The sequence below is a fragment of the Macaca thibetana genome, chromosome 7 (assembly GCF_024542745.1).
Source record: "Macaca thibetana thibetana isolate TM-01 chromosome 7, ASM2454274v1, whole genome shotgun sequence".
In the NCBI taxonomy this organism is placed as follows: Eukaryota; Metazoa; Chordata; class Mammalia; order Primates; family Cercopithecidae; genus Macaca; species Macaca thibetana.
In genome coordinates this window covers 110,121,932-110,148,383 of record NC_065584.1, presented here as the reverse complement: position 1 = coordinate 110,148,383, position 26,452 = coordinate 110,121,932, and the positions used below count along the sequence as shown (strand labels likewise).

The window sequence follows — 26,452 nt, the reverse complement described above, 5'->3', positions numbered from 1 at the left end:
AAACTCCGTCTCTACTAAAAAAAAATACAAAAAATTAGCCGGGCATTGTGGTGGGCGCCTGTAGTCCCAGCTACTCGGGAGGCTGAGCAGGAGAATGGCGTGAACCGAGGAGGCGGAACTTGCAGTGAGCAGAGATCGCGCCACTGCACTCCAGCCTGGGCGACACAGTGAGACTCTGACTCAAAATAAATAAATAAGTAAAAATTTGAAATCTGACCTAGAACATAGCTTCCTACATGACTGAAGTATGCTAATCTCAGGTGGGGATGTGATACTTCTATAGGGATAAACCTAGGACTGCTTGATTGCCTGGATGCCCTTAGGTGTAATTTGTAGAGGAAAAGGTAGACAAATGCTTGAGTCTTTCCCCTTTACTTACCAGTTTGAGTGATGCTAGGGAACCAGCTCATTATTTTGCAAAAGTGACCAACATATTTAAAAAATACCTTTCTAAAGGCAAAGGATAAACATATTTGATAGATTTCAGTCCATTGCATTTATTCTTACTAAACCTTATTCTTTCTTATCTTTGGCCAGTGGGCAGAAATTAAAATTTATTTCCAAGACCTTTGGATATACTTTCAATAATTTTTAATAGAGTATTTGCATTCTGTTGTAAAAGATGCTCTAGGCTTATCTTGTACACTCCTTGACTCAAACATAGAATGACCACTTATTCAAAGCTCCCTGGTTTCCTTTTCTACCAAATAGTATTTAGACACAGCTTTCTGGATCCTCTAGGAGTACTGATTGCCATCACAGAAGACGTTATTTCTAGGATTTTTCAGTGGAATGTTGTAGAAAATATATATTTTTAATCTATAATACATCGTGAACTCACCATGATACTTTAATTCAAATTCAGGGCTACCTGATCTTACCTAACTCCATCAGTCTTATAGGTGTGCATTCTTTCTCCCATGGTTGGAAATTCCAGTTCACTGACTTGATTCTTTATTTGCTTTAATCCATAACACATGCATAACAGTCCCAGTATAACCATACCAAGAAGTAGTGATTGTTTGAATTCTGAAGTGCTCTTCAGAATTCTCTGTATTCTCTGCAAAAATTCCGTATTCTCTGCAAAAAGAGGAGAATATTTGTAAAATGTTGACTTGAAAAACAGTCATGAAAGTAACTGAGTGAGCATTAATTAAACATCCTGCTGTGTTTTCTGCATAGTTTTAGCTCATGAATGAAGACAGTGATTTAAAATTGAAAGAAGACAAAGTTAACTGACTAGATAATGAAAGGTGCAGACTTATTGAAGGCATAAGAGAATGCTTACCCAAAGGAGTTATCATTCTTTTTTTTTATTCATTAAACCCCTTCCATTCTAGCACAGAAGGATTATTCTATTTGTTGATGGAAATATACCATCACATGGAACTCGCGGATGTAACTAGCATTTGCAGGTTTCATTGCAAAGATATTTATTATCATTATTACCTGAGCTAAGTCTCTCAATAGATGCTATTGCTCCTTGAATTCTGGAAATACTAATTTTTAGATAAATGTTGATAACTTTCTTGCTGTTAAAATTTATCTTTAGTTTACTTTCATATTATCACAGCCAATAAATCGTTGTAAATAAAAATGAATTAAAGGGAAGTGAGCTACTTCTGTATTTTTTTTTGTAAGTAGGCTATCCTTTTTCACTAATGGTGGCAGTTAGGCAGGATTCTATTGCTAAGAAGCCTCAGAGGACCCCAAACGACCATGCTTACAAAGCCATGGTTTATCGCAGGAAAAAGGTTTAGCTCAGCAGCAGCGTTAAAGAAAGAATATCCACGGCAGTTAAAGGCTCCCTCTGGGTCCAGCCGCGCGCTCCATTTGGCCTTATGGAAACACCACTGCTCCCAGATCAGGAACCGCTGACCAGTGCACAGAACGTGCTGAACCCAGGGAGCTCAGGACAAAATGTGGTCAGGATGTTTTAATACTCTCCTGCTCACGTGGGCATTTTCCTGCCGCACATCCAAGCCGAAGAGCAGATACTTCTGCATTTCTCATCTTTATGGATTATCAATAAACAATGCTGAAAAGCTGGCATGAATCCCCCAAAACTCCTTGGATCTGTGTTTGCCATCAGTATTGCCAGTGATTATGTTTCATGCCTTCACTAGGTGCTGCGACTGTGCAGGCATATTTCTTATTTCAGTCCAACAGCTCAGGCTAATTACAGGCCTGCTGGAACCAGTCCTCACAACATACCTTTGAACTTCATATTATCTCAATGTATATATTCTAAATCAACATTTGTTTTTCACTAGAATTTCCCAAAATTCTTCCATGCATTTATGAACAGAGTAAAACCTTCAAAATTCTCAGTTTTCAAATCAAGGTAGTTACATACAAATCTTGTAAACAGGATTTAATGATGACTCCTGTCAAATGAAAATCAGAGCTAGACAATGAAAGGGTAAAATCAGATTTTACTCAGACACCGTTGCAGTAGGAGAATGAAACCCTTGGTACAGAACTTGGGCTCAACTCCAGATATAACAAGGAAAAGTGAGAATTTATATCCAAGGAACCGAGGGTGGGATCCAGTGGAGGGAAAATTACTAAGGGGAAACATCAGGGTTAAGAGATTCTGGCTAAATCAACCTCAACTAACCTGCTAAAGGCAGGCCAGGGTGGTCAGACATCACCTAGGGGATGGAGGAGGATAGAGAATGTCATCAGATATCAAGGGTGGGGAGTGCTGGCTAAACTGGCTTAGCAGGATTCATGTTACACTTGGGCCCCTGGAGGACATGCCCAAAGATGGAGCCTAGCTGGACTGAGAGGAGCCTGCCTAACGTTTGATTAAAGAGAGAGTCGTCATTGTTGCTTCTTCATTTTTTTCCATAAAGATACAATAATAGCCTTTACAATTTGACTTTTAGTATTTTTTTTCTCATATATGCCTGGTATTTGTTCTATATCAGTTTATCTTGCATTCCTTAATGTCAAAAACGCTAGAAACATCCACTATCTACCTATGTCATCCAAAATGCTAGGAATAAGGGAAGATTCTAGCAAAATAATGCTGGTACTACCACTTCTACTGTGACTACTACTTTTCTACTAAGAAAAAGAAGGAGAAGAAAAGTGAGGAGGAAAAGAAGAAACATAGCCACCATTTACTATGGTTTCGGTGTTTGTGTTTCTCTAAAATTCATGTTGAAACTTAATCTCCAATGCAATAGTATTAAGAGGGGGGCCTTGAGGAGGTGCTTGGGTCCTGAGGGCTCCTTTCTTGTGAATGGGATTAAGGTTCTTAGAAAAGAGGCTTCACCCAGCATTTGGCCTTTTTTCCCTTCTACCTCTTCTGCCATGTGAAGACAGACACAGCATTCATGCCTTCCTCTCTGTGAGGTGCATCAAGAGACGCCATCTTGGAAGCGCAGAGCTGCCCTCACCAGACATTGAATCCACCAGCACCTTGATCTTGGACTTCCCCGCCTGCAGAACCATGAGAAATACATTTATGTCATTCATAAATTACCCAGTCTCAGGTATCGTGTTCTATCAGCACACACAAAAAGACACCATTTAATCCTCACAACAGCCATCTGAGATAGGTTCTATTACTGTCCTGAATTTTGGTTAAGCAAATTCAGGCAGAAGAATGTTAAACAATAGCTCAAGGTCACAAAGCTAATAAGGGAAGGAAACAATTTCAACCCAGACAGTTTGGCTTTAGAGCCCAAAGCCTTTGTTTCTTACCTTGAACTTCCTTTTTAAAAAGAAATCTCATTTCATTGAAGTATTTTCTTTGAAACTTTATTCTTGTCTTACATATGTAAATGTCTTTCCCACCCCCTACTCTGTGAATCTGAGCACTGAATTTCAGTTTGAAGTCTTCTCTCCTGAAGCAGAACAATACTCAAAAGTTTCTTAGGTGCAGATATTAGTAGACCACAGAGAAGTGAGTCTTCTTTGTGTAGCCTAAACGAGTCATATTATCCCAGCCTTTTCCCAAGACACACACAGTGGTCCGCCTGTACCATTTTGGGGTCAGGTTGGGTAAAAGGTACTCCCATGAGGAGCACTTGCATTGTTGAGTGATTGAGACAAATAAAATATGTTTTCATATGAACTCCCTCAAAAACATCGTAGAAAATGATTGGCAGATTTCCAGGGGTGAGGTGTTCTTCAAAACAACCCATTCCCATTTCAGGGCTGCTCAGATTATTAGAAAGGTTTTCTTTATCCACTAATACCATTTCTGACCTCAGGAATAATTCAGACTAAGCCTACTTCTTATTAGCTCTTTAACTAATGAAAAATAATTTAACAAATAATGACAACAATAATAACCAATAATGCCGATAAGTGCTGCTGTGTCCTGTACATCTTTCTAAGCCCAGTGAATGTGCTTATACATTGTCTCTTCAAGAATACCCTCTAGAAAAGGGGCTGATATTCTGATCTTTGTTTTACAAATAAGGAAACTTAAGTGTAAAGGGGGTAAGTAACACAACATGCAGGTGTAGGACCTGGATTTGAACCCAAGCAGTCTGGCTCCTGTATTTAACCAATGTACGGAACCAGAAGGACACACTGGCACGCTGTCCCTCTCACGACCTCTTCTCTCACAAGTTTCAAGGCGTCATCTTTCCAGACCGTTCTTCAACACTTTAGTTTATGGTCTATCCATTAAGTCAGTCCGTAATGTAATTCTTGAATAATAATTTACTGAGTGCCAAACTTACCGCCATGCTTGGTCGAATTCTCCAGAAGACTCTTAATTTGTGTGTGGTACTTCTTAAAATTGACCATGGTTCTCCAAGGCCTAGAACAGAGAGGGAAGGGACTGCTGGCAGCATGGCTTACGTGTACGTGTTATGTGGTACACGAACAAGGATGATGGCATTGACCAACATGGCATTTCACCCAACTTGGTTTCCCTCCAAACAACATGGCACTCATGAGTTTGTTATCCAGGCCCTCTGTTTTAAGTTACTAATTCTGATATTGCAAAAAGAACAGCACCGGGGCAGATGCCTGAGATGTGCCATGGTAGCACTGTCCATTAATGTCATTTGTGCATGTACTTAACATACATTTTGCAACTACTTTGCATTTGACTTAGTTCAATTTGTGAATCACCTAGTGCCTGAAGAGTTCCACTCTGAAGCTGTTTGTCTTTTCATGTAGACCACACTGGTGCAGTCTGAATATAAATGATAACAGAAAATTTTACCAAATGTCATAGGAAAATCCAGGGTTATGTCTCAGTCATTCTGCTGATTCACTAATGAGGATATGAAATTTAAAAACCATACCCTTCATGTACTATTTACTATATTTACCCTTCATGTATTATTAGGACTTTCCGAGTTCTTCTGTTTTCTTTAGATGCTTTGGAGTCTCGGCCCAGAAAGTTTTATAATTTTGGCAAATATTGATGTCAGGTTTTATGGAATACACCAAATGTTGCAACCTAGTTGCAGCCTTGTTGACTGAGGTGATCAGTACACACTGCCCCAAAATATGGCACCCTGGCCTTTGAGGGAACAGCAGAAGCAGGAAGGTCACTTACAGACATTCTCCTACCATTCTTCTCTGAAGCAGGCCATAAAATAATTTTCTAATCTTCCACTCTCATAAGACCCTCATCCCAGCGGTGTTCTCCCTGTACCCTGAGGAAAGGTATGAAACGTAGACACCAAGAAAAATCTGAACAAATAGACCTTACTAAGTCCTCCCTGTTTCCTCATCGTCAGATCACACCTCCTTTCATCCAATCACACCTCTATGCAGCTGTCCACTCTTCATCAGACTCAAGCATAAACATATACCATTTTCCCTATTTGTTTGGGTCTTCATTTATGAAGGCTCCAGTGTAACATAAATCTTATACTAAATACATTTGTATGTTTTTCTTGATAATGTGTCTTTTGTTATAAGAGTTTCAGGCATGAACCTTGCAATGGTTAAGGAAAAGATATAACTTTTTCAGTCCTACATGTTTATGGTGAAATATGCCCTGTAGATGTGGTCAGTTTGGTTTGCGTGATGATAGTTATCTACTGCTGTGTAACGGGAGCACAGTGGTATAAAGCCACATACACTTACTGCCTCATGATTTCTGCAGGTCAGGAGTCTCGACATGTCTTCAGTTAGTTCTTTGGTTAAGGTCTAATGAGGCTGAAGTTATGGTGTCCTTGGGCTGTGTTGTCATCTAGAGTCTCAAATGCGGACGAATGTGCTTTACTCAGGTCATTCATAGAATTCATATTCTTGTGATTTCAGGACTGAGGTCCTTGGGTTCGTATGGAAAGTCACCTGGAGACTTATCACAGCTCCCGGCCACTGCCCTCAGCTCCCAGAGGTGCCACAGTTCCAAGAAGCCATCTCCATTTCCTTGGCACATGGGCATTCCTAGCACAGCTGCTCACTTCATTAAGGCAGCAAGGAGAGCCCCCAGAGCACATCTGCTAGCGAGGCAGAGTCCTGTGCAATGTGCTAGCAAGGCAGAGTCCTGTGCAATGTGCTAGTGAGGCAGGGTCCTGTGCAATGTGCTAGCGAGACAGAGTCCTGTGCAATGTGCTAGCGAGGCAGAGTCCTGTGCAATGTAACGGGATCATGGAAGTGACGTCTGCCACCTTGCTGTACTTTATTGGTTGGAAGCAAGCCACAGGTCCTGCTCATACTCAAGGGTTGGGGATTAAATGAATATGTGAACACCAGGAGGTGGGGATCATGGAAGGTTTCTTTGAGTCTGTTGGTGACACATAATGTTTAAACAACTGAATTCACTGCTAACGGGAAATGTCAGGAAATTTCATATTAAAACTCTGTGTCCCCAGATCTTAAGAAGCCTGATGCCAGATCTGCTTTTACATGACCAGTGTCAGTGTGGGCTGAGAAATAGCGGCTTGCTCTGAGCAGGTTCATTGTTACTCATCTCATCACAATCCTTTCTTGCTTATTGTGTGTTGCTGCTGATTATTGTCTTGCATGCATAGGCGCTTTTCACACATCTAGGTGCTTCAATGATTTGTGTTATCTGGCTGGCCTCTGGTCACATTTGTGTTTTTATAGCTCCTGGTCTATGTGTGATATTACTTCTTTCCTTGGGGATGCGTGCTCTTGTTGACTGTTGTCATTGCTTGTAGAATGCCAGTGATTGTAGGGAAGGTCATGATATTTTATCTTTGGCCCCTGATAAAGTAATTAGTAATTATGGAGTGATAAAAAGTAATAGGTAATTATCAAGGTCTAGTTTCGTGTGGGCCTTCTGCTTGTCTGTGGGCCCTCCCAGATTGGGCTCCCAGTAAGCCGACTGCTGGTCGTCATTGCCAACCAATATTCCTCTGGCTGAGGCCGATTCTTGAAGGCCATCTTCTTGTTATCAGAAGGTTGACTTATAGGAAACGTATTAAAATCTCCAAGTTATCTGTGTCTCACATAATACAGATATTCACCTGGGTCAAAGGCAGCCTGAGATTATAGCTTCATTGTCATAAAAATGTCAGCTAATCTCCCCAGTTGTTAATATCTCAGTACTCTTGGGAGACTTTGTTCATTTTAAAAATCAATTTTTGCTCAATGTATGCCGAACTTAGTTGACCTTAAAATAACACAGTAAGTAATCTGAGGTCATCCACAGCCTGGCATTCAGCGAGTCTGCTGCCTTGGGGAAGGAATGCCATTCAATATTTAGATTACATTTTCACTTCATTTATTATCTCTAGCTAGCAAAAGTCTTTTAGACAATGAGAAGGTGGCATTCTTAGAGAGTAGCTTATGTCTCTGGTGCACTGCACACGTCAGCCCCGTGACGGGAACCAGGTAAGGAATCAAATGTCTGGTGATTCTGGAAGCTGGTTAATTTTCTCACCAGTGGAATGGAGCTTGTGTTTGGGGTCAGTCTTTGAAGATGTTCATGATTGCTCTAAGGCAGATGTTCACAAGCTCCAGATGCCTTTGCCCTTGGAGAGTGCTCATATTCGTACCAGCTTCGGAGATGAGAGCCTTCAAGAGGGGCTCAGCTTTCCTTCGGTGATACCACCCTGATTCCATCATGTCTAATTTCCCTTTGAGCAGATGGCACCTAAGTTATTCAGTCAATAGCTATATGCACAGCCACATAGTGGCTCCGGGTTGTACAGCTAATGTGACTCATAGTGACTGTGTAGAGGCTGTGCCTGGGGCTGTTCAGCCAGTCACCACCACAGTGATGCTGTGCACCCCTCTAAATGCTGTGCCACCTACTGTTCCAAGCTCTTTACATACTTAGAAAGGATCTGTAATTTGCCCAAGGTCATAACAATAGAAAATAGTCGAGCCAGTGTATGAACCCAGGCAGTGAGTTTCCACCACAATATTATACATAACCTTAAAAGGTTGAGTCTATAAGATCTGTTTGGCTAATAAAAAAGACTGAGATTCTGTTATTTGCAACAACACGGATAGAACTGGAGATCATTATGTTAAATGAAATAAGCCAGAAAGACAAACACCACATGTTCTCACTTATTTGTGGGATCTAAACATCAAAACAGTTGAACTCACGGAGATAGAGAGTAGAAGGATGGTTACCAGAGGCCGGGAAGAGTCATGGGGGATGGAGGGACGGGTGTGGGGATGGTTAATGGATACAAAAGATAGTTAGAAAGAATGAATAAGACCTAATATTTGATAGCACAAGAAGGTAACTATAGTCAAAATAATAGTAAATTTTAAAATAACTAAAAGAGTGTTAATTGGATTGTTTGTAGCACAAAGGATAAAGGCTTGACGGGATGGATACCCCATTCTCCATGATGTGATTATTATATATCACATGCTCAAAACATCTCATGTGCTCCATAAATATATACACCTACTGTATACCCACAGAAATTAAAAGTGAAAAAATATTTTAAAGATCTGTTGGCCAAATAATATAGATACAAACATTTATGTGCTCAACACGGTACTGTTTTATATGCGATGTGCCACAGGATAATCAGAGCAACTCTGTGGCAGAAGCCATTATTATCTTCTTTGACAGATGAAGAAAGTGAAGCAAAGAAATGTGATATAACTTGTTTAGGTTCCCACAGCTAGGAGTGGGTTCAAACCCAGCATCTGCACTGTTGTTAACCAGTCTGCCACAAATTATTCCACGTGTGGAGGAATTTTGCCTATGAGTCTGCTTTGCACTTGGTAAAAAATAAAAGCAATTGAGAGAGAAAAGCAACGCAACATGATTTCAGGGAAACCCCTCTCCTACAGAATGGAGGCGCAGACAGCCTGTGCCCTGGAGAAGGTCACTGCACTGCACACAAGGCTGGGCTGGCTCCATGGCCTCCTGTTGAAAGCTTTACACCAATGGTGTCAGTAGATGTCCTGGTACAACTTTAGCTACTGTCTCGTACTCCACAAAGTAGATAAGTAGGTGACAATTGCACTTGAAGCTTAGTAAAGCAGCGGAGACCCCATTCACCCAGAGAGCTTCACTCACTTCCCCATGTAGCTCATTTTGGTATTTGGAAAAGATGCTGTGTTTAGCATGGAAAGCAAGCAGGGAAATTATTTCAGGAATGTGACGGTGGTCCCCAAAGCCAATCTGGCCCACCTCTAGTAAGATGAAGAGCAAAGATGGGCCTGGCTGGCAGCGGTGGTGTGAAGCTCAGGGGGATCCCCTTTTTCCCTCTCCCTTTCCATCTTTTTCTGAGAAGCATATTACCCTCACATGCTGATTTTGCCTAATAGGGCATCTGTGAAGTCACTGTTTGTCAGTGAAACTTTAATGGAAGGTTGGAATATGCTAATGGTTAAAATAGGTGTGCCAATATGTTAGTGAAAAGAAATAGATGAGTTCTCATTCTTGTAGGTATCAGATATCTTTTTGGCTATTGGACACTGTTATGGTCTGAATGTCTGTGTCCCTGCAAAATTAGTATGTTGCAACCTAACCTCCAAGATGATACTACTAGGAAGTGGGGCCTTTGGGAGGTGATTAGGTCCTGATGTTGGAGCCATTATGAATGGGATTAGTGCGCTTATAAAAGAGGCCTGTGGAGCTCCCTCACCCCTTCCAGCATGAGAGGACACAGCAGGTACTGTCTATGAGGACATCTGGAGCAGAGCCCTTTTTCCATGCAGGTGAGACGGATGGCTTTGCCCTAATTTACAGTGTGAGCCGGGGAAATGGAGGGAGAGACTAGGATGCCAATGACAGAGTCTTGACACAATGGGCGATTGCTGAAGTCTTCTTATCATTGATTAATCATCACGGCTTCCTGGCATTGCCTCCGTCTTTCAGAGCCTGACTCAGCACCTCTTGGCTTTAGATAACAGCTCTACCAGGGAAGCAGGGGACCCTGGGGGCAACAGATGTGGGTGCTTGAGCCAGCTTAGCCCCCCTCCCCAACCAGCTTGTTGGCTCAGGCAGGGCCCCGTAAAGGTTGTCTCTGCTTATAAAACCCTGGAGGAGCTGTTCTGGTTCCTTTGAAAAAATAGCCTTCGAAAGCTTGCCCAACCTTTTTCTTTTTCAGCAGTGCTGCTGAGACTACCTGTCTGATGCGTTATAATTGCGTTCACTCTAATTATGGCTACTGATTTCTTAAAAACCTCAGCGCACTCTGGTACTATTCTTCCTGCTTGCTTACTACTGTGTGGGATTATTTCTCTCCAGATGTTCATCAGACTTTGGCTTTTAATGACAGCAGCCAGTCGCATTTCCAAAACATCTTAATTTAATTATATTTCTCAAACCAAAGAGATGTAGTGTAATGATATGCCGAAAGACTTTTTATTAGTAAAAAAAGAAATATTTCAAATGAAATCTATCACTGTTTTTTGTAGACACTGTTGTACAGTGGAAGGTAATTCAAAGATAGGTAAAGAAATAGTGTCACAGAAAGATAAATATCGCATGGTCTCACTTATATGTGGGAGCTAAAGAAAAGCAGAGAGGAGAATAGAGGTTATTAGAGGCTGAGAAGGGAAGGGAGGAGGAGAGGGTGGGGAGAGGTTGGTTAATGCGCACAAAGTTATAGCCAAGTAGGAATGAGTGCTGCGGGGCAAGTATTGTTAGCAGTAATTTATTGCATATTTTCAAGAAGCTAAAAGAGAGAATTTTGAGTGTTCACAACACAACTGGTAAGTATTTGAGGTGATGGATATGCTGCTTACCAGGATTTGATCATTACATATTATATACCTGTATTGAAGTATCACTCTGTATTCCATGAACATGTACAATTTTGTGTGTCAACCAAAGATAAAAGAAAAAATATAATAGCGTTGTTAGACATTAGCTTTTAACATTGTTCAATATTAGCGTTAGGTATTAGATATTAGTATTCTTTGTGGGAGCACTGTGTGCCTGAAAGGAAGACTATCTCTCAGAGGGAAACAGAGACAGCAGCCACGCACCACATAGCAACCGGCCGCTGTCTGCCGCAAGGCTAGGCCGTGTGTGCTGTGGCACTCATGCTCAAGTCTGCTTGGGACCATTACAAACACCATATGGAACACCATCTTCAACTGTGTAGCCAAATGCCTCTTAATAGAATGAGGGCAGATAATATGACCTATTAGGAGCTTCCAAAGGGCATGTTCCAGTAAAAAAGGAAGAACTGCCTTATGCCAGCAACTCAGCAGAGATGATGGTTAGACGCAGCAATTGCTGATCACAGTGCAGTTAAATGTGTCTTCCCTTAGCCCAGATCCACTGGGAGATCGGAGAGACACAATCACGTGCTTACAGCAACCAGTGGCGTGACATAAAACCAGTGAGTAGCAAGTTGAGAGAACAGGGCTTCTTTATTTTACACTTTCCTTACTAAATGCTTTCTGTACATTGTCTTATTGGAGCCTCACAAATATCCTAAAGTTAAATCATATTATCACCCTAATTTACAGATGAGAAAACTGGGGCATGGGGAGGCTCACTAACCTAGTCAAAGTTACCCAGCACATAGGCAGGGGAGGAACTCCCGATTAGGTCTTGTCTGACTTGGTGAATCCGCCAGAACAGTTGACTTGCGTTCAGTCCTCAATCTTTCCCACTGACAGTAGCATCAGTACTGTTCTCAGAGTGCTTCTAGGCCTCTGACATCCGACCGTCTTCAGGAGAGCACTTCCTGGCTGTGGCTGTGGCTGCACTGTGGTGTGCCGTGGCCACCTGGCTGGGGGAGGCCGTGGGTTTCCCATGGAAGCGATGGGTGTCACTTCCAGGCCTGAGCACTGAATGCTGGGGCGAGGCCTTTCCAGGCTCCCCTGCCCTCTGTGGTGGTGAGTCATCTCCCCAAAGTGGAGCAAATCCAGCGTTGGGATGGAACAGCACTGAGCCACTGGGCAATAATGCTGTTGGCTGAGGCCACTGACCTTGCAGCCCCACCTCCTGCCGTAGTTTAGTTTAGTCCGCCATGGTGGATTTGAGACAGGTGCTAGGGGTGGATGGCATAATGACCCAAACCCTGAAATGCAGCATTGGCTTCAGGTGACAGCGACGGTGAGGGAGCCCCGCGTAGGTGGAGGACACGGTGACCCTGGCATGTAGTGAGGTAGCGTTTGGCCTCAGGGGCAGTAACTTGGAAGTCAGGTCAGGCGCCTACAGACCTCATGGCCAGCGGAGAGATTGGAAAATAGATTTTCAATAGTATACATTGCTTGGTATTGACTGCATTTGGCAGGACATGAAAAGAAAAAGATGATCCTAAAAATCAAGTGGTTTCAGCAATTCCACTTGTAAGTGTATACACAAAAGAATTAAAAACAGGGTCCTGAACAGATCTGTGTATACCCATGTTCCTAGCAGCATTGTTCACAGTAATTAAAACTTGGATGCAACCCAAGTGCTCACTGATGGATGAATAGATAAAATATGATAGATAAATAGAATGGAATATGATTCAGCCAGGAAAAGGAAATGCCTGCACATGCTATAATATGCATGAACCTTGAGGATATTATGCTAAGTAAAATAAGCCAGTCAGAAAGACAAATTCTGTATGATTCTACTTAGATGAAATACTTAGAGTGGTCAAATTCTTAGAGACAGAAAGTAGAATGTTGGTTGCCAGGGGCTGAGGGTGGGGGGTGGGAGCTGTTTAATGTGGACAAGGTTTCACTTGGGGAAAGTGAAAAATCTCTGGGGTCTCCTTGGAAGTCATGTCTGCTTTTAGGCAGAAAGCACAGCTTCTTCTGTAAATTCTAATTTCTGCACTTCAGGTTGGAGGGAGAAATTAAAGATATCAACGAACAGAGTGCCAGCCCCTACACCTTTATACCTGCATGGCCAACATGTACTTAAGCAGTGTTTGTTTGGTGACCCTATTATTCAGTTTTTCCCCGAGTCATCAATTTATTATTTTAAATAATACACATGTTTACAACAAAAATAGCCTTTGGCCTTGACAGGTCTGGACAGCACACAGTGGGCAGTGAGAATAGAGACCCCTACTGGTGGGTGTGGAGGGTGGAGATGAGCCTGCTTTGTCTTGTGACCTGGCCACGTGGGTGCTGGTGATAAAGTATCTCATCAGTGGAAAATAGATTACAGAATGAGAAGTAGGAGATATGACCTGGGTATGGAAAGCAATAAAATGGACACATCTCATGCCATATAAAGGGAAACCTTTCATCCTTTAACATGTGGTTTGAGGCCAGGGATGGCGGCTCCCACCTGTAATCCCAGCACTTGGGGAGGCCCAGGAGGGAGGATGGCTTGAGGCCGGGAATTCAAAATCAGCCTGGGCAACATAGTGAGACCCTGTCTCTACAAAAAAGATAAAATGTGGTTCGTTTGCGACTAGTGCTTGGCCTCCGTATCTGGTGGAGGAGAGCTCCTGGCTGCTGTGATGCTGTGTGCTGTGTGTTGCTCTACCTTGTGGAGGGTGCTGGATGCCACAGATTTTCCACACATGTCTCGCTTCATGCATGATCAACCCATGAGTCAGTGCTTTAAGACATATCGGGTACAGGAATTATTTAAAATAATTGTCCAGAAGGCTTACTTTTGGGGAGATCCATTGAGTGAGTCATGTACCCTTGCCTTGAAGCCCATAATCCTGAGGTTGAGCTGCAGCCAGCATGGCTTCCCTTCTAGTGTGTGAATGTTTCACAGAGTATGTTGTCACTTGCATTGACACGTTGCTGATATTTTATATATTTGGATGCGGTGTTGATTAAGTAAGTGTAACGCTGAGCATTTGTAAAGCAGAACAATTTGACACAGTTGTTTTGTTAGAACTTGTCCACAACCATGGCAAGAAGGCAGAGATAGAAAGCCGAGTCCAGAACTGAAGTGACTTCTTCGCAGAGCCCTCTGGCTCCAGACAATTTCTGGAGTTCTCCTACTGTTCCTGTTGCAGGCTGTAGTTACCTGCCGGCAGAACGATACCGTGTGTCTCATTATTTGAGTGAGGTCAATTGGATATTTTTAATTGATTTTCAGTTTTGAATTTTATTTATAAAATGTAATTTATAGTGATGTGAGAATTAGAAGATATGGAATTTATATCTTAAGTTCCCACATACTTAGATAAAATTAAAAATAATTTAAGTCAATATTGGAGGTTTGGAGAATTTGGGGAGGGTAAAAATATACATAACATAGAACATGTATGCATATAACATAAAATGTATCATTTTGAAGGTATAGTTCAGTATCATTAAGAACATTCAGATTGTTGTGCTATTATCACCACTGTTCAGCTAAAGAAATTTTCATCTTCTAAAACTGAAATTTTACCTCCTTTAAACAGTAACTTCCCGGTCCTTGCATCTTCCAGTCCCTGGCAACCACATTCTACTTTCTGTCTCTGTGAATCTGATTACTCAAGGTGCTTTATACAGTGGAATCATATAGCATCTGTCCTTTTGCTACTGTTTAATTACATTTAGCATTAATGTCTTCAAGGTTCATTCATGTCTTAGCATGTGTCAGAATTTCCTTCCTTTTTCAGGATGAATAATATTCATTATATGTATATGGCATATTGTATTTAACCATTCAATCTTAGTGGACACCTGGGTTGCTTCCGCCTTCTGGTTATTGTGAATAATGCTACTACGTGTACACAAATGTCTGCCTGAGTCCCTGGTTTCAGTTCTTTTGGGTGTACACCTGGAATTAAATTGCTAGGTCATATGATAATTTATATTTTTCTGAGGAACTCCCATACTGTTTTCTGTAGTGGCTATGCCATTTTACATTGTTATCAGCAGTGCAAAGAAATGCCTATTCTCCACGTCCTCACCAACACTCGTTAGTTTCTGTTTTTGTTTTTTGTTTTTGTTTTTGTTTTCATAACAGCCATCATAATGGGTGTGAAGTGGTGTCCCATTGTGGTTTTGATTTGCATTTTCCTAATAACTAGTGATACTGTACAACCTTACATGTATTTATTGGCCCTTTGTATATCTTCTTTGGAGAAATACCTATTCAAGTCCTTTGCCCAGTTTAAATCAGGTTACTATTGTTGTTTTAAATAGTTGTTCTGTTGTGGTTCTTTATATATTCTGGATGCTAACCCATTGTCAAATATGTAATAATATGTAAATATTTTCTCACATTCTATATGTTGTCTTTTCAATTTGTTGATAGGGACTTTTGATGCATAAAAGTTAATTTTGATATAGTCGAAAGTATCTATTTTTTTCTTTTGTCGCTTTTGTTATGATGTCATATTCAAGAAATAATTGCCAAGTTTAATGTCATGAAGCTTTTCCCCGACGTTTTCATCTAACAGTTAAGTTTTAGCTGGTATATGTAGGTCTTTGTTAAAATTTGAATTAATTTTTGTATGTGATATAACTCCCAACTTCATTCTTTTGCTTCTGGATATCCAGTTTTTTCATCACGCTTGTGGGAAGACTGTCCATTCTGCATTTAATGGTCTTGGCACCTTTGTCAAAAATCATTTGACAATATTTGTGTGGCTTTATTTCGGGGCTCTTTGTTCCACTGGTCTAGATGTCTGTCTTTATATAATTACCATACTTTTTTGATTACTGTAACTTTGTAGTAAGTTTTGAAGTCAGGAAGTATGAGACCTCCAGCTTTGTTCTTCTTCAAGACTGTTTTGGATATTTAGAGTCTTTTGAATTTCTATATTCTAGGATTTTCTTTTCAATTTATGCAAAAAAAAATCATTGGAATTTTAATAGGTTACATTGAGTCTGTAGATCACTTTGGGTAGTATTGACATCTTAATATTAGATCTTTTGATCTGTAAACACAGAATCTTTCCATTTGTTGGTATCTTCCTTAATTTCTTTCAGCATACATATCTGTTGTCCATTGGTTCAGTTTATTTCTGAGTTCTTATTCTTTCTGGTACTATTGTAAATGGAATTGTTTCCTTAATTTTGTTTACAGATTGTTCTTTGTTATATGAAAATATAACTGATTTGGGGGTGTTGACTTTGTATCCTGTCCTCTAACTTTGCTGAATTCATTTGTTAGTCCTAGCAAGTTTTTGTCTTTGTTATTATTACTATTTTTTGGTGTGAAGTCTTTAGGCTTTTCTGCATATAAAATCATGTCTGTGAAAAGAGATAATTTTACATTTTCCTTTCCAATTTGTATACCTTTTAATTTTCTTTTGTTTCCTAATTACTCTGGCTAGAAATTCCAATACTACATTTAATAAAAGTGGTAAAATGGGCATTCTTGTCCTGTCCCTGATTTCAGAGGAAAAGCTTTCAATCATTCACTATTGAATGTGATGTTGGCAATGGGTTTTTATACATGGCTTTTTATACATGGCTTTTATTGTGGTACATTAGTTATCTTCTATTCTGAGTCTTTGAGTGCTTTTTTTCATGAAAGGGTGTTGAAGTTTGTCATATACTTTTTCTGCATCAATTGAGATGATCATGTGCTTTTTCCCCTTCATTCTGTTAGTTTGGTTTATTGCATTGATTCATTTTTATATGTCAAACTATCCTTGCTTTCCAAGAATAAACCATACTTTTTCATGCTCTATGGTCCTTTTAAAGTGTTACTTAATTCTGTTTGATAGCATTTCATTCAGGATTCTTGTATCAATATTCATAAAGGATATTGGTTTGTAGTTTTCTCTTTTTAGAGTGTCTTTGTCTGGTGTTGGTATCAGGATAAACCCAACCTCGTATAATGAGTTTGTAAGTATTCCCTCCTCTTCAATATTTTGAAGCATCTGAGGATAATTGGTGTTAATTCTTCTTTAATTTTTAAAAAAATTTTGTTTAATATTTTTGATGGACATGTAATTGTTATACATACAGGGTAAAATGCAGTTCTATTTTTATTTGTTTTGAGGAACATCCATACTGTTTTCCATTATTCCTGTACTAATTTACATTTCCACCCCATCAGCAGTTCTCCTTTCTCCATATCCTCACCAGTATTTGTTATTTTTCATCTTTTTGATAATTGGGGTAAGGTGATATCTTACTGTGGTTTTGATTTTTCATTTCACTGATTAGAGATGTTGAGCATTTTAAAAATATGTATTTTGGGCTGGGCACAGTGGCTCACACCTGTAATCCCAGCACTTTGGGAGACTGAGGTGGGTGGATCACGAGGTCAAGAGATTGAGACCATCCTGGCCAACATGGTGAAACCCTGTCTCTACTAAAAATACAAAAAATTAGCTGGGCGTGGTGGCTTGTGCCTGTTATCCCAGCTACTTGGGAGGCTGAGGCAGGAGAATCACTTGAAACCAGAAGGTGGAGCTTGCAGTGAGCTCAAATGGCACCACTGCACTGCAGCCTGGGCAACAAGAGTGAAACTCCATCTCAAAAAAACAAAAACAAAAAACAAACAAACATATACATATATATATATATAGAGAGAGAGAGGCCATTTTCATATCTTCTTTTGAGAAATGTATATTCAGGTCTTTTCACCAATTTTAAGTTGGATTACTTTTATTTTTGTTACTGAGTTGTTCAAGTTTCTTATAAATTCTGGATATTAGCCCCTTGTCAGATGTATAATTTGTAGATATTTTCTTCCATTCTGTAGGTTGTCTCTTCACTCTGTTAATTGTTTCCTTTGTTGTACAAATCTTTTTAGTTTGATATAATCCAGTTTGTCTATTTTTGCCTTTATTGCCTGTACTTTTGAAATTTTATCCAAAAAAAGTCCTTCCCTAGACTGATGTCATGTAGCATTTCCCCTATATTTTCTTCTAGTAGTTTCATAGTTTCAGGTTTACGTTTAAATGTTTAATCCATTTCAGTTGTTTGTTGTATAAGGTGGGAGATAGGGGTCTAGTTTTTTTATTCTGCCGGTGATTATCCAGTTTTAAGAGCAGAATACTGTGAAGCCATCTGATCCTGGGCATTTCCTTGTTTGGAGGTTTGTGATTACTGATTCAATCTTCCCAGTAGTTACAGGGTTTTTTTTTTTTTGTTTCTTTTTAAAATTTTTTTGTTGTTGTTGTTGCTGCTGTCATATTTTCTTTTTCTTCCTAATTCAACTTTGAAAGGTTGTATGTTTCCAGAAGTTTTCTATTTCACCTGGATTTTCTATTTATTGGTGTGCATTTTTTTAGTACTTTCTTATAATCCTTTTTATTTCATTAAAATTGGTTGTAATGTCTCTTCTTTCATCTTTCATTTCTGAGTTTAGTTGCATTTTCTTCATTTATTAGTCAGTATAGACAAAAGTTTATCAATTTTGTTGATTTTTTCAAAGAAACAGCTCTTATTTTGTTGAGTTTTTTTTCTATTTCTTCTTTCATTTATCTCTGTTCTAATCTTTATTATTTTCTTCCTTTGCTGTCTTTGGGGTTAGTTAATTTTTCTTTTTCCAGTTCCTTAGAGTGTAAACTTAGATTATTGATTTGAGATCTTTCTTCTTCTTCTTCTTTTTTTTTTTTTTGAGACGGAGTCTTGCTCTGTCGCCCTGGCTGGTGTGCAGTGGTGCCATCTCGGCTCATTGCAAGCTCCACCTACCGGGTTCATGCCATTCTCCTGCCTCAGCCTCCTGAGTAGCTGGGACTATAGGCGCCGCCACCACCCATGGCTAATTTTTTTTTTTTTTTTTTTTGTTATTTTTAGTAGAGACGGGGTTTCACTGTGTTAGCCAGGATGGTCTCGATCTCTTGACCTCGTGATCCGCCTGCCTGGGCCTCCCAAAGTGCTGGGATTACAGGCGTGAGCCACTGCGCCCGGCCTAGATCTTTCTTCTTTTTAATGTAAGCATTTACATCTCTATGTTTCCTTTTTAGTATTGCTTTTATTTTGTTCTGTAATTTTTTGTATGTGGTGTTTTAGTTTTCATTTACCTCAAGATATTTTCTAATTTCTCTTGTGATTTTTTTTTTTCTGGGAACTGTTGGTTGTTTAAGAGTATGTTGTTTATTTCCACATATTTGCGATTTTTTTTTTAGTTTTATTTCTGCTTCAGATTTATAGTTTTCTATTATTGAGATTTTTTTCCCTAAACCATAGAGAAAAGTGAATATGATCATCCTTTCATCTTAACATACAGCTGGCTTTCTATTAGAAAGTACTCCTTTTTTTCTACCAGCCTATTGAGAAGTTAAGATGTTTTTAAATAACAGATTCATGTTTTAAACATGCATCCTGAATTAATACCTGTGAATGTTCCGGTTCTCCACTTCCACATGCCTTTTCTAGTCAATTATGTATTATTAATGGAGACTCCCACTCCTGTGTGGTATTACACTCCCATTTCAGAATCACGGAGTGACTTCCTGTAGCCATTGCCCAAGGGGCTGGTGAGGCAGCCTGTGGATTACTTATGGCTCGATCCTGAGCTATGAATTCTCCCCCTCCTCTTTTTTTTTTTTTTCTGTTTTATGTATTTCCACCTTTAAAACAGGCTCCTACTGACATGTTTTTATCCTGACAAAAGGCTAGTTGCTCTGCTTCCAAGTATTTAATTTGCTTTCTAAAATCCAAATATGAATTTCTCTGGGAGAGCTTTTTATTAGTTCTACGACAATGAAGTTTTTCTTGATTAGGCAATTTGTGACAAGTTAATTGAATTTGTCACGTGCAAAGATGGAGACCAAATTGTTACAAGCTGCAAATGCAATTGGACTGTTAACTTCAACATGATAAATCATTTTTGTTGGTGTAAATGTCTAGGTTCATCTTACAGTACATACTTTTCAGATTTCATAGTTCAACAAGATCCACACACCTTAGTGGGTAAAACGGTTCTCACAGAGGATTAAACATTTGAAGTTCTTTGGACTTCTTGAACTTTATAATTGCAGAAAAATCAGTAATATTTTACTTATGAACCAAAGAGATTATCATGTAGCACCGTGGCTCCGGATTCTTAAGGTCTCTGTTCTCATAAGCAACGAGGGGAATTCTGTGCCCAGTCCTGATTTGTTTAGCAGATCTTTCAAAGTAGCTCCCCTGTCCAGTACTTAGTGTAGATATTTAAGGGTAATCATTGGGATGGATCATGTCTCAAAGCACGCTTTGAGGTTGTATGAGCTAGAGCAAATAATGTCAAATTTTTAGCACTGACTTGAGGGTTCTTGTGAGAGTTAAAGGAGATAAGGGAGGCCAGGTGCGGTGGCTCAGGCCTGTAATCCTAGCACTTTGGGAGCCCGAGGCAGGTGGGTCACGAGGTCAGGAGTTTGAGACCAGCCTGGCCAATATGGTGAAACCCCATCTCTACTAAAAATACAGAAATTAGCCAGGCATGGTGGTGTGCGCGTATAATCCCAGCTACTCAGGAGGCTGAGGCAGGAGAATCAATCAGACCTGGGAGGAGGAGGTTGCAGTGTGTTGAGGTCATGCCACTGCACTCCAGCCTGGACGACACAGCCAGACTTTGTCTCAAAAACAAAACAAAAAACAGTTAAGGGAGAGAAAGCACAGGGTTGTACCCAAAGCGGATGCTCAGAAAGCCCAGTTCCTCCCTTCCCTCTAATGGGAGCCTTGAAGAGCTGACAGCATCACGAGGGGTGGCAGGGAGTCCACAGCTCCGTAATGTCCTGAAGGAAGAGTAGTGGGAGGCTCCATCCTTTGAGCTCCAGCATGCCTTGCGAAAGGGGTGCTGTGCACACGAATTAAATATGAATGCAGTGATTAAACATTTTATTCTTTTTAAGGCTCTGAAGAGCTATACTTGTCAGAATGATTTCTGCACCAGGGAATCATTTAGATTGGTCTTCAGAGAGTGAAAATTTGGAACTGAGTTCTATAATGGCCAACATGGAATGTAAAATTGACATATATAAGCTTTGAAAGAGTAATTTTCAAGAGATTTTTTGACTGCATGTTCTAGTACCCCTAAATTATGTCTGAACATAATTGAAAGCAGATTCAGATAAAGTGTAGGTTTTAACTTTGGAGGGTGGGAGGTGGCTGTGCTTAATCCATGTATCTTCTGTGTCTTACCAGCCTCCATTTAAAAGTGTGAGGGCTGGGGTGATCCTGTTTCAGGGATGGGATCAGCTGTGGATGACCGAGACCATTTCTCCAGCGGATGATCTCCCGTAATGTGATTGCAGGGCAGCCGCCTTGAATTCTGATTATGTGGAAATAGGCAAACTTTTTTTTTGAGAATGAAAAATAGCATTTCCCAATTATGTTCTCTTGGATATAGTATTCTAAATTTACTCCCCAGCCTAGAAAGTATGAATTAATCCTGGATTCCTCCTCAGCCAGCTCAAGTGATAGGTCCCAACATGTCCCAATTCCAGCCCCCGAGTGCTCCCAGGGAGCCCACCCTCCCGACCTCCCCTTTCTCTGATGACTGCCACGGCCCTAACCTAGGGGGCTCCCTTCTGTCACCCCCCCTCCAGGTCACTCCTCTGATTAAATACTGTAACGACTCCCACTTGCCTCTTCTCCAAGAGCCCACGCCCACCAGGATGGACGAGATGCTTCCTTACCTGAATCAAGCTCCAGCTCTCACTGCTCCAGCCCAGCATCCTGAGGAGGTGGCTGACTCGCACCTGCCTATAAAAGGTTCCCTGTTATCTTATCGCCCTGGGTCTTTGCCTGGGCAGCCGCCCTGCTTTTCGTCCTCAAGATGCAGCCATCAATACCCCAGGAAGCCTTCTCTGAGCCCTGGCGCCACACTCCGGCTGTTAGTCTTTCAGTACTCCTCCAGAGCATCTATTGAGAGCTGCCGTTGCGTCTCTCTCCTACGCCGTGAACTCAGCAGATTCATCCCTACCACTGTCTCCAGTGAATTACACGTGGCCTAGCACATGGTGGGTGCCAAATCAAGGCTCCTGGACAAACAAAGGAACCTTTCTCTATAAGAACAGAGCTTGAGGAAACTCGTGATAGAATTGTGACCAAGAGAAGCAGTTGATGAAAAAGTCTCCAAATAAATACTGGCAAGATTCCCTTTCCAAATGTGAAAATACACCTGTGAAAAATCACATGATGTGATTTTTCTTTTAAGAACTAGATCAGTGTCCTTTTCATATTAGGTCTTCCACATGCCCTGCGTACATACTCTCTGGACAATGAACCCTAATATATAACATACCTTAATGCTGAGAGAAGTCATGTGACCAACTGTTTCAGAACACCGACTCCCTAATTTATCTCTGTTTTCAAACACGGAGTTCACAGGACTTGTCTCTAATTGTAGGGTTTTGTGGCTACATCCAAGGCACATGTGGTTTTTCCTTTCGTAAAGTGATAGATACTCGGTGGCAAATGCTCAGGTGACTTCTTGTCTTTCTCCCCTTTCTTTTGGTGGTGGTGGGTGGGCAAAGGATATTTTTGTTTTTGTTTAAGGTAAGTAAAGGTTTTCCCTTCTACTTGTTGATCTGCCTCTCCAGGGGCTGTGACAAAGTCTTTTGTTAGGATTTGACACCTGTGCACCCATCAAGGAAGGTGATGCAACAGCACTTTCAAAAATATCTTTACGTTTTCTAAATTTTACTTTGTGCTCATTTGTTATTCCTACCCTGTATTATTGTAAGTATTTTAAAGCATAACAACAACAAGAATGTTATAATTTCCTTAATCCTGTGTCCCAGTGGCAACCACTTTCAACCTTTTCAGCTATTCTGATATTTATGTCTGTAGTTCAGAATAATCTGCATATCCTACTCTTCTAATCCAACTTTAGACACAAGCAATTTGTCTTCTTATAAGGGTTGCTGGGGACTGTGGGTTAATCACACCGCTTTTCACACCCCCCTAGTAACTGCATCTAAACTGGGTAAACACAAATAAAGGCTTTTTCTTCTGACCGTGTAAATATGGTTCACTCTTGGGCTGTGATATAATATGTAGCCCAAGTGTAATACAATATCCTTTCTCATCCAACTGTTTTTCCTTGGACTCAAAATGGGCACTTTTTTCCCAATGTTCTTGGAATGCATCACTAAATCTTCCTACAGCCTCCAAGAGTTTGTAAAATACAGAGTTCTTTACACGTGAGTTCTGCGTGCGGATTATCCTTCCACCTTTTAAGTGTGTCCTGCTTCCTGTGCACTTGGAGTGCCCCCTTGGATGCCTTCATCTGGACACCTTCCTTCACCCTGAGGTGCTGGACACCCTTGGTGCTAATCTCAGGCTTTCCTCATCCTTGGTTATGCTCCATTGCAGGGTGGAAAATTATTATCCCTCAGGATTCTGAAGGCATAGTCCCATTGTCTTTTGGTTTTGCCTGTTGTGAGTCCTATATCATTCTGATTCATTATCCATTGTCTTGTTTTTCTTCTCTCTGGAGGCTTTGGGAAGTTTTCTTAATTCCTGGTGTTGCAAAATTTTACTACAATGTGGATAGAAATTGTTTTTTCTCATTCACTTTCTCTAGCGTTTTAGGAGCTTTTTTCTGTCTTGAGTGCTGTATAACTCAGGGCTCTCCAGAGAGGAAGACCTAATAGGGGATGGATGGATAGATGATAGATAGACAGATAGAGAGGTATCTGAGAACTGGTTCACAGGATTATGGAGGCTGAGAAGTCCCGTGATGTGCTGCCTGCAAGCTGGAGGCCTGGGGAGGCCCGGAGTATGGCTCAGTCCAAGCCTGAAGGCCTCAGACCTAGGGAAGCTGATCGTGTTACTCTTAGTCAAGGCTACAGGCTTGAGAAACTGGCGGGCTTGGTGGGGCAGAGGGGGCATGGTGCAAGTCCTGAAGTCCACAGGCTGGAGAACCTGCCATGCTAATGTTCAACTGCAAGAAAAGGAGCTTCAGGAGAGAGAGAGAGAGAATGAATTTGCTTTTCCTCTGCCTTTTGGTTCTCTATGGGCCCTCAGCAGAATGGATGGTGCCTGCCCACATTAGGTGGTGAGGATCTTCCTTTCTCTCTTCACTGATTCAAATGCCCATTTCTTTCAGAAGCACCCTCACAGACACACTCAGAAGGAATGCTTTCCCAGCTCTCTGGGCATCAGTAAGCCAGTCAAGTTGACACGTAAAATTAACTCTCACAGGTACTTACTTTTTCTGAAAATTTTTTCCAGAAATTCTCTATCTGCATTTTTAAACATTATTTGTGATACTGTAAAATACATATTTGGTCTATGACCCTGTTTCCTGGCATACAACTTCCCAAATCCTTAGAATCTCCCAAGAAATGTCTTTTGTATGCTGATGAGCTGACTGATGGCTGGCAGTCCCTAGGTAGGTTTAGGATGGGGCTGGTGACCAGAAAGATCAAGGCAGTACTAGAGGGTTGGGACTTTTAGCCCCACCCCGAACCACCGGGGAGCAGAAAGGGGCTGAAGGTTAAGCTGATCGCCAATGGCCAATGGTTTAATCAATCATACCCACATAGCGAAGTTTCCATAAAAACCCAAAAGGATTGGGTTCAGAGAACTTCTGGATAGGTGAGCATATGTAGGGCCCCGGAGGGAGGCGCCAGGGAGGGCTCGGAAGCTCCACCCCATCTCAGGCCTTGCCATGTGCATCACTTTATCTATATGTTTTGTAATATCCTTTATAATAAGCCAGTAAAGGTAAGTTGCACGGAGTTCTGTGAGCTGTTTTGGCACATTAACCAAACACAAATAGGGGGTTGTGGGACTCCTAACTTGAAACTGACTGGGGGCCTGGACTTGTGACTGGTGTCAGGTGGGGGGCAGTCTTGGGGACTGAGCCCTCAACCTGTGAGGTCTGATGCTGTCTCCAGGTGGACAGTGTCCATAATTGAATTAGAGGACACCCAGATGGTGTCCATTGTGGGTTGCTTGCATGCTTGTTGAGGGGGAGAAATCCCTACACATTTGGGCAGAGAAGTCTTCTTGTTGTTGTGGAGTTAGAGAATATAAAAAGAAATTTGAGTTCAGGTGTTTTTATCTCACTATTTAATTGATAGTTTTATTATTTTATTCCCATTTTCCCCTCCTTTCTAGAACTGATATGAACTGGGAATTGGACCATCAGCTAATATTCTTTTTATTAGTCCTTTAGCTTTTTTTAAATTTTGTTTTACCTTCTGTGGAATTTCCCCAACTTTAATTTACAAATTTCTATTGAACTTTAATAATTTTTCTTATTATATACATTCTAAGACTTATTTTCTTGCTGATTGTTCCTTCACAATAGTATCTTATTCTTGTTTTATGTATGCATTGACTTTCATCTTTTTGAGATTGTTAATTTTAGTTATTTTAATATTCTGTGCTGTATGTTTATTCATCTGTTGATTTTGTTGTCTGTTTCATGGTTCTGATTCTCTGATTTTTGACATCTCGTTTATATTTAAGAGTGAGGGACTGAAAAGGTTAAAATGCCTGTGTGTGAGAGCTTTACTGTAAGGTTAGCTGTCGCCATTCAGATTTTCTCGGGGTGGAGTCCAAGACTGTCAGCCTTTGTGTGGTTGCTTCTTTGTTATTGATGTTCTGTGGTTCCCTGTGCAGAAAAGTGGGTTCAGATGCCCTGCCTGAGAGGTGGCGTTTTGGGTGGAATAGTCGTGGATAGAAGCTTAGCTTCTGACGTTAGAGGTGGCGTTTTGGGTGGAATAGTCGTGGATAGAAGCTTAGCTTCTGACGTTAGCCCTTGTGGTTGTGGGAGAATAGATTATTATTCCTGTAAAAAGCCCTAGTTTACTGAGAAGCAGCCCTCACACACCATAAGAATTAGACCTCTTTGTCTAGTTATTTGCTTTGATCTCAATAGACAGTAAGACATCTCTTATTTCCACAAAAAGGGCCAGATTGTTACAGCCCAGACTAGATCCTAGGTTCAGCTCTAAGGTGCCGGGAAGATTGGGGTGTCTGTTTTTTTAGGTATTCACATTTCAAGGAGGTAGGAGCTGGCGACATTGGAGATATTTCCAGGGCCCTCTGGCTCCTGTGAGATTTTATTCACACATCAAAAGATTGAATTTAGGACTCAGGTCTACTGCATCTTCTAGGAGACTCCTTCAGGAGGTGCAAAGGAAAACTGCCCCCTTCCTGTTCATAAGCAAAGAAAAATCAGTTTTCTCGTCCTGTACCTCTGAGGTGTCCAGGTACTCATGTAGGACAGATGACTTGGTGTCACTCTAGGGATAAGGTCTATGTCAGAAAGGGAGGGGAGTGGCAATTAACAAACTTCTTCTTTACCATAAAGTATTAA

At 40.8% G+C, this 26,452-nt stretch overlaps 1 protein-coding gene and 1 long non-coding RNA gene across 3 annotated transcripts in view; one reads left to right on the top strand and one right to left on the bottom strand.

Annotated features, from left to right (window-relative positions):
• Positions 1–26,452, top strand: part of GABRG3 (gamma-aminobutyric acid type A receptor subunit gamma3) — a 570,535-nt gene that overhangs the window by 153,203 nt on the left and 390,880 nt on the right. The window lies entirely within an intron of this gene.
• LOC126958099 (uncharacterized) overlaps positions 4,709–26,452 on the bottom strand; it is a 39,482-nt gene continuing 17,738 nt past the window's right edge. Inside the window, exon 3 of the long non-coding RNA XR_007727092.1 lies at positions 4,709–4,783. This is a non-coding gene — a long non-coding RNA (uncharacterized LOC126958099). The remainder of the gene's footprint in view (positions 4,784–26,452) is intronic.